Source organism: Podarcis pityusensis (genome assembly GCF_964106645.2).
Source record: "Podarcis pityusensis genome assembly, chromosome: 2".
Classification (NCBI taxonomy): Eukaryota; Metazoa; Chordata; class Lepidosauria; order Squamata; family Lacertidae; genus Podarcis; species Podarcis pityusensis.
In genome coordinates this window covers 86,034,402-86,050,604 of record NC_138029.1, presented here as the reverse complement: position 1 = coordinate 86,050,604, position 16,203 = coordinate 86,034,402, and the positions used below count along the sequence as shown (strand labels likewise).

At 43.3% G+C, this 16,203-nt stretch overlaps 1 long non-coding RNA gene across 1 annotated transcript; it reads left to right on the top strand.

Moving 5' to 3' along the window:
* The first annotated feature begins 313 nt into the window (after positions 1–313).
* LOC308472275 lies at positions 314–14,340 on the top strand. The gene is made up of 2 exons (XR_013983399.1): positions 314–4,695; positions 12,913–14,340. It is a non-coding gene; the product is annotated as an uncharacterized lncRNA (long non-coding RNA).
* The last annotated feature ends 1,863 nt before the right edge of the window (positions 14,341–16,203 follow it).

Below are 16,203 nucleotides of genomic sequence, written 5' to 3'. Positions count from 1 at the left end.
AAAAATCTGTCCATTCCCATCCCATCTCAAATGCAGCATTGAGGATAATGCTTTCTGATGCAAATAGGCTTGCCTGCATCGTTAATTTTAGGCTGTTGAGTAGCTAACGACTTTTATTAATGGATTCAAAAGCAAAGATGTAGTGAACTGTTTTAAACCTGATAACTAATTATCCCTTTTGAGCATGAATGCATAGATAGTGAAAACTGTTGCATAGCTGGAAGCAAACATGCATCGGGAGGGGGGGTGGAGCAAGGGTGTGTCAGTTGGGGGCTCCTATAGGAGAGGCAAATGATTGGTGGAAGGGGCTGGGTTCAAAGGCTGCTCTTTGGTGTATTTATTATTAACAGTGAAATCCTATGCATTCCTTCCCAGATGTAAGCTCCACTGGCTTAAAGGGAAATTATTTCCAGGTATTTATGTATAGGATTGCTGCTGTCAGTCAGAATGGTCAGTACTGAGTTAAATGGACAAATAGCTTGCCATGTTATAAGGCAGTTTCCTACAATACCATTGCAGAGCCCAAGATTTTCAGGGATTTGAATTGCAACCCTTGTATACATCACAGAATTCTGGAGCAATGCTTGTACAATTCTGATCAAAGGGTGCTGATGAAATTCAGTTTTTAAGTCCATAGGTTTAAGCATTTCATGTGCTACTTAATTAAAGGATAGCTTTTTCTACTGTGGCCCAAAATCTAGGTAACGCCTGTCTTGCTAATAATTTCCCTTGTTCCTAATGGGTGATCCTAGGCAGGGGTAGGCAACCTAAGGCCCATGGGCCGGATGCAGCCCAATCGCCTTCTCAATCCGGCCCGTGGACGGTCCAGGAATCAGCGTGTTTTTACATGAGTAGAATGTGTCCTTTTATTTAAAATGCATCTCTGGGTTATTTGTGGGGCATAGAAATTCATTCATTATTATTTTTTCAAAATATGGTCCGGCCCACCACATGGTCTGAGGGACAGTGGACCGTCCCATGGCTGAAAAAGGTTGCTGACCCCTGATCTGGGGCCAGGATGCCTTAAGGGCAGGCTTACACCCCATGAACATTCCCTGTTACCTGCATAAGATTTTGAGGCCCTGCTCCAGATTTCCTCGCTGTCTGATTTGTAGTGGATGACAATCCAGGACATGGCCTTATTGGTGGTGATGCCTAGATTATGGAACATATAGTTTTATGATATCACACCTTGACCAGTGTGATCAGCAGTGTGCATAGCTGCAGCAGAGAAGGCCATCAAGAGCATTAGAGTCTAGTTGTTAGCCTTTTCACAGTTGACAGTTATGAAAACTCCTTGCCCATACAGTTTGGTGTAAGGTGTTTATTGTCTCAAGACACAATACAAGTCAAACACACTATACACATATGCTGAAGAGATACTGGTGCATCATGAACTATTACTAAGTACGATTCTCTGATCTTAGAGGTTGAACTGTAGACATCCAAATATACAGAGAGATCCACTCACTTAATCCAAACTCCTCACTTCTAACTGCTTGATGAATGCAGTCTTGGCTTTATAAGCATGCACACACATTCTTTTGGAGAAAGTGAGGGTGGATAGATAATGCCAGAGGCCAGTAGCCTTGAGCTGTTTCTAATAGCCCACCACAGCTGGCATTCTTCCCTGAACAGAATTCAGATGTGGGGATAAGGCAACTTCTGGCAATGTTCCTGAGTAATTAAAAAAAGGGAAGAATTGACTTATCTATTAAAAAAAATTCCACCTTCCAGACCTAGCAGTTAGTGCAATTTCGCCCACATTTCCAAATTACACCAATGTGTAATTACCACCTTCCAAAGGAGGCTCACACAACTCCCTCACTAATGGGGTTCAGATGACAAGTTAGACCCTGCTATTTGGGGGGGGGGCATTTCAGATGGTGGGAAATAAACTCTTCCTTTTTATGTCCTCATTCAGCCCTGTGATTTCTACTACTGTTCATGCTGTGACTGCATTGTTTGATCCTGTTTTAATATAGTTTGGTTGTTATATTGTAGTTAAGAGGCCTTGCAACATCAGCTTGGATGGAAGGTGGAATCTTTTTATTTTTTATTTTATAGATAAGTCAATTCTTCCCTTTATTTAATTACTGAGGAGCATTGCCAGAAGGTGCCAAACTAGGGTAGTAAAGTTCCTCAACTAGTAGATGGTGCAGTGTGAGAGGGGGATGCAAGCTTAATTTATCACAAAAAAAGTCAATTCAACTTTAATTTCAACTTTGCCACCAATGACTGGCTTACCGTATTTTTCCGTGTATAAGATTAGTTTCCCCCCCTAAAAAATAATATCCAAAATTTGGGGGTGTCTTATACACGCATAGATCTCCCCCCATTTTCTTAAATCGGAGTCCCCCGTCTTATACATGGGGGCATCTTATAGACGAAAAAAATAAAACACGGTAATTGTAGCATTTTTCCCATTCCCTGTTTTTCTGAAGTGCTAATATGGAAGGGATGGGAGGAACAGTATCAGTAGCTACCACTGGGAAGTCAGTTCTAAGAGCACCAGATTCCTGGAGATGATGTAGGATTTTGTGTAGAAGCAGCATCATGGGCCATATGGGGAGACCCACGAGGGACCTGGAAAGAACACTGACTCTTCATATTTGACACCTGTTCATTGCACCAGTAGCTGAAATTCAGTGTGGATCCACAGCACTATTTGTCAGTTTCCATGTGTCTTTTGTGGTTAGCCCTGTTGGGCATTGATATGCTGCCAGATACTGTGAATTGCTCAAAATGCCTATGGCATGAATTCAAACTGTGGGCCAACATTAATCCAGCTAGCTGACTGCTCACCTGGTCTCCTGTAACCTGGGCATATATTGTGTTGGATGAACAATTCACCAAACCGGGATGCAATCTTCAAATGCTGGCAAAATAAATTCCCCAACCCCCAATAAAAGATAATTTGAGGAGTGTATTGCTGAGAACATCAAATTTATTTAAATACAGAAGCAGGAAATTAGCCAGGGAATTGGTTAAATGCCAAAGATGTTAAAGGTTTAGCAAAGGAGGCATGGGAAATTGCAGAAAGGTTTAATTGTTTGCATCTCTATTCACTATGGAATATTTAATTATGTAGTTACATATTTATTAGTTCAGTTTTATAACTCTTCCTTCCTTCCCAAAGGGGGCCTAGGGTGGCTCATAATAGTAAATTTACATTAAAGTGTTTTAAAACAATACTGTAACATATTTCAGTCAACAGTTAACATCAGCTTTATAAGAACTTCATAAAACTCTTTGGCCTGGATTAACAATAAGTCTACATGCTTGCTGAATGTAGCTAAAGAGAGGGATCCCTTGGGAGGGAATTCCATAGCCAGGATGCTGCCACTGAGAGTGCCTTGTTTTAGGTCCTATGAGTAGAATCTCTTCCACAGCTTACAAATTTCAAGAGGTCTCAATGTATTGATGAAAATGCCAAGTACTTGTTTCCCAAGTCATGTGAGGTTATATTATCTGCTGCTAGTACAGTGGTACCTCGGGTTACAGACGCTTCAGGTTACAGACACTTCAGGTTACAGACTCCGCTAACCCAGAAATAGTACCTCGGGTTAAGAACTATGCTTCAGGATGAGAACAGAAATCACACAGCGGCAGCAGCGGGAGGCCCCATTAGCTAAAGTGGTGCTTCAGGTTATGAACAGTTTCAGGTTAAGAACGGACCTCCGGAATGAAATAAGTTCTTAACCTGAGGTATCACTGTACTGATGTTTTGAATTGGTCCCAGTAACTCACAAATAGCCAGTGGTGTGGCTTAAGGAAAAGAGATAATAGGATATTCTCTTGTTACACCATAAAAGGTAAAGGTAAAGGACCCCTGGACAGTTAAGTCCAGTCAAAGGCGACTATGGAGTGTGGCACTCATCTCACTTTCAGGCCGAGGAAGCCAGCATTTGTCCACAGACAGCTTTCCGGGTCATGTGGCCAGCATGATGAAACTGCTTCTGGTGCAATGGGACACCACGATAGAAACCAGAACACATGGAAACACCATTTACTTTCCCTCCGCAGTGCTATCTATTTATCTACTGCCACTGGTGTGTTTTCGAACTGCTAGGTTGGCAGAAGCAATGGGAGCTCACCGTTGTGCTGATTCAAACCACCAACTTTCTGATCAGCAAGACCAAGGGGCTCAGTGGTTTAGACCACAGTGCCACCCGTTCCCTCTTACACCATAAATTAATCTAGCAGTGGTATTCTATATCACTGGTAACTTTTGGACTGCCTTCAAGGATAGCCCCGTGTAAAAGGCGCTGCAGTCTTCTATCCAGGAGATTATTAGATCATGGATCACTGAAAACAAGCTCTCATTCAAGGAATTGCTGTAGCTGGTGACCCAACCAGAGCTGTTCAGTACTTAACATCTGAAACACTGTTATGAGGAATAATGTCTGAAGGTTTAATTGACAAGAAAGGGATTCAGGAGTGAGCAAGGAAATCACCTTTTTCCTGTTCCAGGTGAACTGTAGAAAGTGTTATTCAAGTTTAATGTTTAATAATTATGTTTTGTAACATACAGATGGAGTGGTTAAGCTTTGACCCTCCAGGTATAGTTGGATTCCCTACTATCACCATTCCTGACCATTGACTGTGTTGGCTGGGGCTAATGGGAGTTGGGATCTCTGGAGAAGGCTGGATCTGGAGTTTAGCCATGTCTGATACAGGAGAGCAAACCTTAATGTAAGTATTAGCATGCTTTCTTCCAACTCTATGATTCTATTAACCCCTTACCCCTTTCAAATCTCTTTGAGAAAGTAGCAAGTGAAGAACAGGAAACAGAGGCCAAGCAGAGTTTCATAAATATAGGGAAATAAGAGGGGGGGGGGGTTCCCAAAGATAAATTTGGGGACTGTTGCTATTTGAGATTCATAAATGCTCTTGAGTTAGGAGTGAGCAGCCAGGATGGGATTTGTAATCCAAAGCATCTGAAAGGAACCATTGATCTTCAGCTGGTGGAGAGGGACTCACTACTAGCTTGCAGTCTGATCCGGGATGGGTTGTGATAGCAGCAGTCAGACATACAAATATGTGGTTCAAAAAAATAAGATATGGGTCCCCAAATGCATGTTTGGGTTAAAACTAGATCCTAGTTTTCAAAACCTTGAAGACTAGTGTTCCAAGCCTCACTTTGGAGACACACGCAAACCTGCATGCCCATTCCTGTGTGGAATGTAATCATTATTTTACTATTTTAGATTACCATTTTAAATAGTACCCCCCAATCTCTCATTCTGTACTGAATTGCGGGCCTCTTGCATCTATCTCTTCAGTATAGTGGTGTAAGTGTGAATGACAAGACTAATAATCTCAGCCCCGCTCTTCCTGGGCCCAGTAGCAGGTGTCCCAATACTTTCACTGAATGCCACCTTCCCCCCCCCAAAAAAAAATTATCAACAATCTTCCTTCAACAATGATTTATTATTGGCATAATTTGCCTTGGTACAATGAGCCAGCGAACATATTTCTGCACCCGGGTGACAGCCAGTTGATGGCTCTCCAGGCTCCTGTTTTATTTAGTGTTGAACCTCATATGATTTGGTTACATTTCTTCCCCCCTCCCGCTTCTCCCTCCGCCCCCCACCTCCCATCCTCCCCACCCAACCTTTTCTCATTTTGTTTTGTTTTGTATGAGTGTGTGTTTCGCATAACCCTGGGCCGGCTGACAGCGCTTGTAAAAACCAGAAGTCGATCTTGCCGTGGCTTTTCACCATTAATCAAGCTGCCTGGAATTGGAAAGTAACACTGACAGGCTTTTATCTTGGAGAGAAGGAGGATGGCAGATGTATTTTATGGTGGATGAGCCTTCACAGCTTCTATTAGGCTGGGACTTCAGTGGTACAAGGTGGTGGTTTGAAAGAAAGGTGGGGGGGGGGGGAGACAGAGAGAGAGAGAAAGAGAGAGAGATGGGAAGAAGGGACGTGGCGGTTTGGAAAGGGGGACGTGTGGTGGGGGAGACCAGCCGGGAGAAGCAGGGAGAGGCCTATAGATAAATAGATCCGTCAGTCAGGCGATGTGAAGGTCTCTAGGCGGCCAGCCATTGTAGGTGACAGAAAAGGCAATCAAAGACAAAACAAATCAAAAGGTACATCTTATCAGCAGCAGGCCAGCTGGACTTCCACAGCACTCACAGGCCCTGCGGAGGGCAGGAGAAATTAATCGTGCTGTCGAGGCCAGAGAAATTGTCGCCGCTGAAGGTCCAAGTTCAGGCAAGCAGAGGTGGCCAACATTAAAGGAGAAAGAGAAGCGGGGGTGGTGGTGGTGGTGGGTGTTGTGGGGGAAGAGGAGAGAGAGAAAGCAAGCGGTGCTGTCCCACCAGCTCCCTCCTTCCTCTCCCACCCCCCTCCACCGGCCGCCTCGCTCTCCTGACAAGTGCATTCATCGTGAGATGATAGCTGGGCACCTATGATTGGTACCTTTAATAATATAGCCCTCGCTCAGCTGTCACCCTGAAAGAACAATTTTTCCTCCCGCTTTCCTCGATGCAAAGATACATTCATAATGAGAAGTGTGACAGAAAGTGGGAGCGCAGGGAGCCAGGGAAAGTTTGGAAGAGCATTAATCAAAAAGTGAAGCCGGGGGTGATGGCGGCTGCCGGGAACGACAGTGCCATCAATATGGGGTTTGTGGATGGTGTGCGGACCTTTGGGTTGAAACTTCCTGTTACGTTTGAGCCACCTCAAAGTGAGGATGCTCTCACAGTGGGGGAGGAGTGACTTTCTCCTTCCTTCCTTCTTTCCTTCCTTCCATCCATCCCACAGAAACATCAACTTTGGAAACTTTATTTCTCTTCTTTGCCAAGAGGCTGTGATCAGAGCCATACTTGGTGAGCTAAAGCTTATGCTTTCATCTCATTGTAAAATCACAGAAACTCAATGTGTACCATTGGACTATGAGCATAATCTAATCCTTACAGCTACCCTTTTCTCCATTTTCCTGTTTCATGGGGGCAAGGAGTGTCCTCCAGGAAAGGTGTCTTCTATCCCCAGAGTCTCCATTTTCTTAATCCAAAGCTTTCCAAACTTTTCATGTTGGTGACACACTTTTTAGACATGCATCATTCTGCGATGCAGTAATTCAGTTTTACTAGCAAACTGAAGGTTAAACTAAGCCCTTTCCAGCCCCAAGAGGAGTGCGGGGAGTGTTCGTGCAACACACTGACACGCTAACATGTCATGACACACAGTTTGGAAAGCTCTGTCTTAATCCCTTCTTGCTTCACCCCTTCCATAAATGTTGGTTCAGAAGTTATGGGGCAACTTGTAAGGTAACCCTTTATCACTTCATTCCCATGGGAATGAGTGCAATGTTGGGTGCGCAGATCCATAGGCAAGAGTACTTCATCCTCGCAGTGACATTATGACAAATGCAGGTTGTGCAGTGTTATTCTTACTGTTGGGGTTTGCCTCAAATATTGCCATTATATTTTCCTTGCTCTGTTAAACTGAATCAGAATCCAGGCAGTATTATGCACGTTATGATCCTATTGGTTTAAATGGCAGAGTTAAGCACATTCTTAGCTGGCTCCCATAGAAATACATGGAGCTTAGAGCATAATCTTTGCATGTTTATATGTGTTTGTGTTTATAGTAGGACATGGGACATGCTCCCATATAAATGTGCATAAGATTGCAGTTTAACTTTGCTTGGTACGCGTACTTAACATTTCTTCTACAGTGCTACTGTCTCTATTATGGATCCAGTGAAATAGTCTCTAAATCTTAGGTAAAGGTAAAGGTACCCCTGCCCATGTGGGCCAGTCGTGTCCGACTCTAGGGTTGTGCGCTCATCTCACCCAAGAGGCCGGGAGCCAGCGCTGTCCGCAGACACTTCTGGGTCACGTGGCCAGCATGACGAAGCTGCTCTGGCGAGCCAGCACCAGCGCAGCACACGGAAACGCCGTTTACCTTCCCGCTATTAAGCGGTACCTATTTATCTACTTGCACCCGGAGGTGCTTTTGAACTGCTAGGTGGGCAGGAGCTGGGACCAAAAGATGGGAGCTCACCCCGCTGCGGGGATTCGAACCGCCGACCATACAATCGGCAAGTCCTAGGCACTGAGGTTTTACCCACAGCGCCACCCGCGTCCCCTTTCTAAATCTTAAACTACAATAAAATGGTTAATTTTTAAAGTGCCACAGAATTCTGATTTTTGCCACAACAGACTAATACTGTTCCTTTTCTGGAACAGACCAAGAGTGACATTGTCATTTTCCATTTGCCATATATATTCTTTCATAGATTAGTGCTGAACTAAGAGGTTGTATTGTGTCATCTGACACATCAGCCTGTTTTTTTGTTGGCTGGTGTATCCAGGATTACCTTAATGTATTTAGAATTTTCTGCTGCCTTCATTCCACTCTTGAAGTACTGAGATCTTGTGGAGATATTTACATGCAATATCAGTGATAGGAAGATCACATTCCTGCAGCCTCAGATTACTATGGAGAGAATGACATATGTCCACATGACTCGTATGCTTTGTGGATGTAATGTTTGCTATTCAAATTATTATCTAGAAAGAGCTCAAGACTGACTCACATAATGTTAAGCAGGAACTAGTAAAGCTGCTTTCATATATTAATGCTTAAGAGAGTGAGCAAGCTTGGTCTATAGCTTGGTTCTACCATGTCAGAGCATTTTCTGATCAGCTGTAGCTCAGTAGTAAACCCTGGAGAGTTGTTGCCAGTCATTGCAGCAGACCCTCCAAGCGTTGCTATTTTCCAGGGATGTCCCTGATTTAGAGAAGCTGTCCCGGTTTCTGATTCTATCCCAGAATGTCCCACTTTTCCTTAGGACAGGGGTCAGCAAACTTTTTCAGCAGGGGGCCGGACTATATTTTGAACGGGAAAAAAGAATGAATTCCTAAGCCCCACAAATAACCCAGAGATGCATTTTAAATAAAAGCACACATTCTACTCATGTAAAAACTTGCTGATTCCTAGACCGTCCGCGGGCCGGATTTAGAAGGCGATTGGACTGCATCCAGCCCCTGGGCCTTAGTTTGCCTACCCATGCCTTAGGATGTCCCTATTTTCATTGGGAAAATGTTGCAGGGTATGGAGTTATCCAACCCGCGATCCGTCTGAAGGCAATCCTGCATAGGGAAGTTTTTTAAAATGTTTAATGTTTTATTATGTTTTTATATATGTTGGAAGCTGCCCAGAGTGGCTGGGGCAACCCAATAAGATATGTGGGGCATAAATAGTAAAATTATCATTATGGAATGGGACGTCCCTGTTTTCATTGGAGAAATGTTGGAGAGTATGGTCCACATATAGAATATCTGTCTCTTGTTTTATAATAACTCATTAGGAATAGAGGAAGGCGGAGGGGAGAGTCACACCCCCTCAAAAAATGCACCCTGGCCCCCCACGCTACTCCACTGTCTGTGCACACAATGGAACTTCTTCCTCACCTGCCCCCTCAAAACCAGCTTTTCCCAAACTTGTGTTCTGAAAAGCCATGGGCCTCATTGGAAATTTATCAGGGGATTCTTCACTGGTGAGATCTGTACTGGTAGACAAGTTATATTGAAATAAAGTTTTCTCACCACTACTGATTTTCCCCTGAGTGGGCAGCTCTAGAAGACAATTGGACCACTGCCCATTTACTGGAGGCAACGGTTGAGCTCAACAGGACCTGGCAGTGCTCTGAGCAGGGCACACAGTACATGCCCCACAATCTTTTGCAATGTGCAGGAATTTTGTGGCTGATGAGAAGGTATAAAAGTAGTTGCTGAAGGTTGAAAATTTTGAAAACCACTGCTTAAAAATTGAACAGAAGACTGACAGTGTGCTTTGCCCTCCTTCCATTCCCCACCAAAACACCTTTGCAATGTAAGAAGCGATAAATAAATACACAGCCAAGATACCTAAATGGACATGTTTGCAGGACCTTTTCATCTTCCGGTCACTGCCCTATAATACTGTACTTTCTCAAAAGAAATACAGTGTCAGAATCCTCTAGTTGTTGCTGTTTCTTGGATAGCTTTCCATAAGTATCTTCCAAGCACCAGCAACTTTCCATCTGTAAAATGGAAACGTGTGTGTGTGTGTGTGTGTGTGTTTGTGTGTGTGAAATGATGAACAAGATAAGGAAATGTTATTGCTTCAGCCTCAGGCCGAGAATCCAATTAAACAATGATGTTCTCAGTCCCTGGCTTCTGGTGTTCACGTCCCCAGTTTTCCTAACGGACTTGGAGTTTATGCTGTGGGTAATGACAAATCATCAATCACCCTCATAAGCTGACACTGAGAGGGCCCTGGCAACATCAGAATCTAGTGTTATTTCAGTATGTAACACAGGTTTGTATTTTTAAAGGCTGAAAATTAAGTAGGGCTGATATGGTCTACATTTGGCTGCCCAGTGCTGTTACTGTGGCATGACTAAAGGTGATAAAAGAGGGTGCTGATCTCCAAAGCAGTAAAGCTCTTGCTGGTTACCTGTCACATCCTTGTATGCACCTGAGTTAAATTCCTAACGTTTACATACAAACTGCTAATCCTGTCCCAATAAGCCTCTTTCTGCCTTGAACCATCACCACAAGACAAGCTTTCCTTATTAGGGAGGGATTTAACGGCCACCCCAATCCAATTAGTCCAGTAGAGGGGGCTGGATGCCATAGTCCTTTGCCCCAATCCGAGGAAGTGACACGTGTGAGTAATGAAAGGGCGGACAGAACAAAGTTTGCTTTCTGATTTTTCCACAAATCCTACTGCTGAAGAAACAAGCCGATCCATTTAAACAGCTACTAGTCTCTTCAGCAGGAGTAGGAAAAATAGAAGCAAACACAGGAAAACACACGGCTCCAGTTTAATGCAGCGTTCTTTCTCCACTTGTTGCACTGTGTGGATCCCAGCTTATATTAGGGATTGATACAAAACGCCTCAGCTTTCTGACCCCTTTCCTCTTCAAAGTGCCCTCCCCAAGGAGAAACCAGAAGAGTCTTTCTTTTAAAATCAAATTTATTACTTTAAAAAAAGAAGAAAAAAAGCTTTTACCATTCTGGCATCACAATAAAGAAGGCTGCATGGGACAGTTTGGTGCAGTATTTAAAAAATAGGATTTTTTAAAATAACCAAACATCTGTGTGTGTGTGTGTGTGTGTGTGTGTGTGTGTAAGGGGAGACAACTCCCCCTCTAAATGTGTTAGCCCTGGCATATGGTATTGTTTCCTAACTCTAACTGTTCCCTGTCTTGCAGACATCTCTGGTTCTCTTTATTGTACAACATGTCTTAGGGATGATGCATAAGGTGGGTCAGTCTGGTCTGCACATACACACACCTGTGGTGCTGTGGTCTAAACCAGAGTCTCTTGGGCTTGTTGATCAGGTCAGTGGTTCAAATCCACGTGAGGGGGTGAGCTCCTGTTGCTCTGCCTCAGCTTCTGCCAACCTAGCAGTTTGAAAGCACACCAGTGCAAGTGGATAAATAGGTACCACTGTGGAGGGAAGGTAAAGGGTGTTTCAGTGCGCTCTGGCACTCGTCACAGTCCTCCGTGCACCAGTAGCAGTTTAGTCATGCTGGCCACATGACCCGGAAAGCTGTCTGTGGACAAACAGTGGCTCCCTTGGCCTGAAGTGAGATGAGCACCGCACCCCAGCCACCTTTGACTGGACTTAAGTATCCAGGGGTCCTTTACCTTTTTGCCTTACCTTACTGCACCAAAAAAGGCAGGGCACAAATTGAGCAAGTGAAACAAAATCCTACCTGGGTGCAGTAGAATGCATTTGACCATGGTGGCCAGTGTTCATTGGGATTGATAGGGCAGAAGGCAGAGAGTTCAACAAGGTGGAGTCACAGCCAATGATAGGCAGAGCCAACTAGTGCAAGTATTGCCACCATCCTCCTCCTTACTGAGCTATTACGGAGACAGCTCTGGGACTAAGGAAGAGGATGCTGGGCGCCAGTGCCACTCCCTAGACTGGATGAGAAGGCAGGTGGGAGTGGACTGGCTGAAGGCAGACCAAGGTTGGTGCCCCATTTGTCCTAATGAACCAGCCTCCACTGTGTTTAGATGATTATTATCCAAACAGCCAGCTTTACAAACTCCACTGAACACAATAGGTGTGGATTCCAAAAGTGCCTTCAAGTGATCAGAAAGGCACTTCTGCTTGTATTTGGGGAGGTCCTGAATTTCTGCCAGTAAAATGTCCCAGTCTGTGCCAATCTGGGTTTGTTTTTTTGTGTGTTTCTGTGCTAGGAGTCTGCAAGAGGAAGTGTTCTTTGCTCACAGAGGTTGGGATCCAAACCAGTGTGTGAATACTGTCTAAAAGATAAATCAAACCTGTCACAAATTTTTGTCCCTGCTATGCTTAAATGCAGGATCGGATTTGGATAGCAGAGCCGAATTTTGAACAATTTAATTTTGCATATTAATATATAATATTGCAAACCTTTTATGGTAACCTGCACTTTTGTTGTAGCTTCTCTCTCTCTCTCTCGGTAAGGCTGAAACACTTCTTCTGCATTTTTAACCTTTGGAAGAATGAGAGTGACCTGAAGTGCCTCGAAAAGCTTTTACATTAACAAAAACATCAAGCATGGGGAGAATGCAATTTCAGCACTTCATATTGATATGGATGCAATCATCCTTCAAGCTGCTTTGCCAGTGCACACTGTGCCATTTGCATAGGGGGCACGTACACTGGATTTATGTGTAGTCACTTCCTTAGGGCCGTATCCCAGTAATGACGAGACCCGCAACCTGAAGGGAAATCACCACTGCTGAGCTTATAATATTCAACTGGTTCCTGCAGCTCCCATCCACCCCGGGTTTAATATTAGAACTATTTTTCACACCGAAACTGAAATAGTACAAAATATGGGCCTGCTGTAATTGTTGTTAGATTATGTGTCACCCTGATAAGATGTAACAAATATTTTCCTACCCTGCAGGGCCCGTTTCTCTGTGGTTAATGGATGGCGAAACTTCTCATAGTCTGCAGGCAATCAGTCGTAAAAACTTCGCTCTGAAGATTAATGCAATAAGTGCAGCACTTCTGGAAAATGGGCAGAGCTGAATTAAAATAATGCAGTTATTTTTTTCCAGATTTAATAAGAAACCTTAAGCAACCGAGATGGGATTTCCCCCTCTGCTAGATCATCATGTCCTCCATATATAAGAACACTCTTATTTCGATTGATTTTAAAGGAGAATTACAGCTATAGTGCGTGGTGCTGTTATTCTTTCAATTGAACTGTTTATCAGTTATATGACGGCCATTTTCATGGGCAAAGCTTTGACACCAGTAATTCTGATGGGAATCACTTAATAGACCAGATAAACATTCAGGTACAATTTAGCATTCAATGGTTGCTGTTGTTTTAATCCTTTATATTACAGCTTGGTTGGTTTTCCTGGATTTTTAAAAAATACCTGCTTTTTATGAAGCATGGTGCCTGTCTCTTTGCAAACTGTTCCACAGTAAAATAAAATATACGGAATGGAATCAAACAGAGGCGAAATCTGATGCCACCATCTAGCCCTTGTGCTGCCTTCTCAAAGCTGGCTAAGTGAAGTGCTGGGCTTTGGGAAGGAGGCATGAGTACGGTTGCCACATGTCCAGGATTTCTCAGGCATATCTGGAATACTGCAGTTGGCAGCAGTGTAGAAAATAGGAAAAATGTCTGGGAAAATCCGGACATATGGAAGCCCATGTCGGCAGTGCTGCTTTTGCCGATTTCCCATAAAAATAGATCAAGAACGGCTAATTTTGCTCAACAACTTTTCTGTCCCAATTTTCAGTTTGAAATATGGCACCCCTAGGTGTGAGACTTTGGCAGGGTCCTAGATCCCTCACACCTCCTTCCCAAACCCAGTGCCTCTTTACCCGTCTTTGGGAAAGCAGCACAAGGGCTGCAGGGGGGGAAGGGTGTTGTCAAATGTTGCTGAGGGCTGCCGAGAAAGGCTTTGAGGGCTGCATGGTATACAAATTTAATTACTACTACTACTGCTGCTGCTAATGCTGAACAGCCCTGCTCTAGCACAAAAATCTCCGCTTGCACAATGGAACTTCCCTCTCTCCTCACAAGGGTCAGAGGGAGATCCCAGGTGCTCATTGTACATGTTTGCAGGTTCTGTATTTAACAACTTTGCTATACAAGAAAACACATGCTTGTTTCCAGGCCAGTTCAAGGTACTTACATTTAAAGCCCTAAATGGCTCAGGCCCAGACCTTCTAAAATAATCTCTCCTCTAATTGCATTTATATAATTGTTTGGATTTTTACGTTGTGTAGATAGATAACATTTGTGTTGTATTTTGTAAACCACTTTGTTTTCTGCTGAGAGGTGTTATATAAATTAAATACACAAAGAAACAAAGACCACTCTACCTGCTCCCTAAGATCCGATTATGAATTTCAAATACGTTACTTGTGTGTGTGGTCCAACAAGCAAATGAAATCTGATTTATAAATGACTCACATTTCTGACTGATGCAGAAAGGGAAACTTATATGACCTTTTTTTCTTAAGAAAAATTAATCCTTATCATTTTATGGGGAAGGAGCAGGTGATGTTCAAGTCCCTCTCTTCGTACTGTACTTAGATATACAAGTGACTTGTGCATGTACTTTTTGTTTTAGGACGCATGAAAAGTTTTGAGAAAAGTACTTTGCTCTGGGAATCTCCATGTACCATGAATAATTATGGTGAATCAGTTCAACTTCTCAGGCAGGGGTATTCCTTTTAAAAAGCAGTAAAATAGATCACAATAGTATCATAAGTGACAAATTTACAGGAAACCCCACCATACCCAGAAGCAGATGATTTACATAAGAGTTGTTCAGAACAAACAGACTTCAATACACTGCAGTTTTTCTGGCGAGGATTTTTTTTACTGCAGTTTATTTTCACTATCATTCATTACAAATTTGATCTGCTGCCATTTAGCTTTAGCTGCATGAGGAAGGATCAGGGGCAGATGACTTGATCATAAGAAACCATTAGAGCTGTATGACAAATGAAAGGGGGATAGCCAATGGTGATTGTCCTCTGCCTGTAGGAAATCCATCAGCAGAATGAGGCAATTTTTAGCTATTGCCATAAAAATCCTATACTCCCTCTTATATCTGCTCTGGAGAGTCCCTCAACCTTTTGCTGAAGTTTTATAGGGGGCATGGAGTGCTGCAAAGGGAAGGAGAGATTGCCAAAAATCCCACTTTGTTCCATCTGGGAACACTCACCATTGGATACTGGTTGTTATATTTTTGCTATAAAGAATGCATTAGGTTCTCAAAGGGCTTAGCTGGCAAAGCCTGATTAGAAGCACTGCTAGTTGCATCAGAAAAGTCTACACAGACCTAGGTTTGGTACATTCAGCAGCAGCACACACTTCACAGAGGCTTCCATTCTTTTGTTTAGAATGAACTGTGTGTGTCATAAACTTCACAATTTTGTTACATTCAAAATAGTAAACTGGAAGTTCAGTTTTAATTTGGGTTTGCATACATCATACCAATCATTATTGTTGTGAAGGTTAGCCTAGTGAAAGACACACAAAGCAACAACTATGGAGAAGAAAGTGTAGTGTGTGTAAGAATTCTTCCGTTTCCATCAGTGCCAAGGTTTTTGAAGTTATTGGCTATAATCCAACGTGGGCTTGGGCGTAAATGTGTTTTGCAAACTGTTGCTTGCAATCATGTTAGAAAACAACAATTTGAGTGAAAAGTTGGTATGAAACACATTGTATAAACTTCATGGAGCGGTATTAGATCTCTAAAGGAATTTTGGGTTGCAGCGACTAAACATGGCCCACTAGTGCAAGGCCCCTCACGCTATCTGCACTCTGTAAGCATCATTCTGTGATGCTGCTGGTCTCTACTCAAGTCACACTGAGAAGGAGCAGGGGTTAGAATTAAAGGCCTATTTGTTCCCCACCAACTCTAATTCCAGACAGACATACTCAGTGCTTGTTGCAAGACTGGACACCAGAGTGTTTACTCTTTCTAGACAAGATCAGTCTTTTAAATAGCTGTCCAGGAGGCAATCTACCCCATCACACCTCCACTTGCCCTGCTCTTCCTCCCCTGGTGCTACCGTACTTGAACTGTAGGTCCTGGAAACAGTCACCCATGCGTCTGCCATATTCCTGTAATTAATACAGCACAGATATTTAAGACTATACATGCAGGTGTATTTCCTCTTACACGGGGAGGTACATGTACAGTTTGTCGCCTGGGAGAGT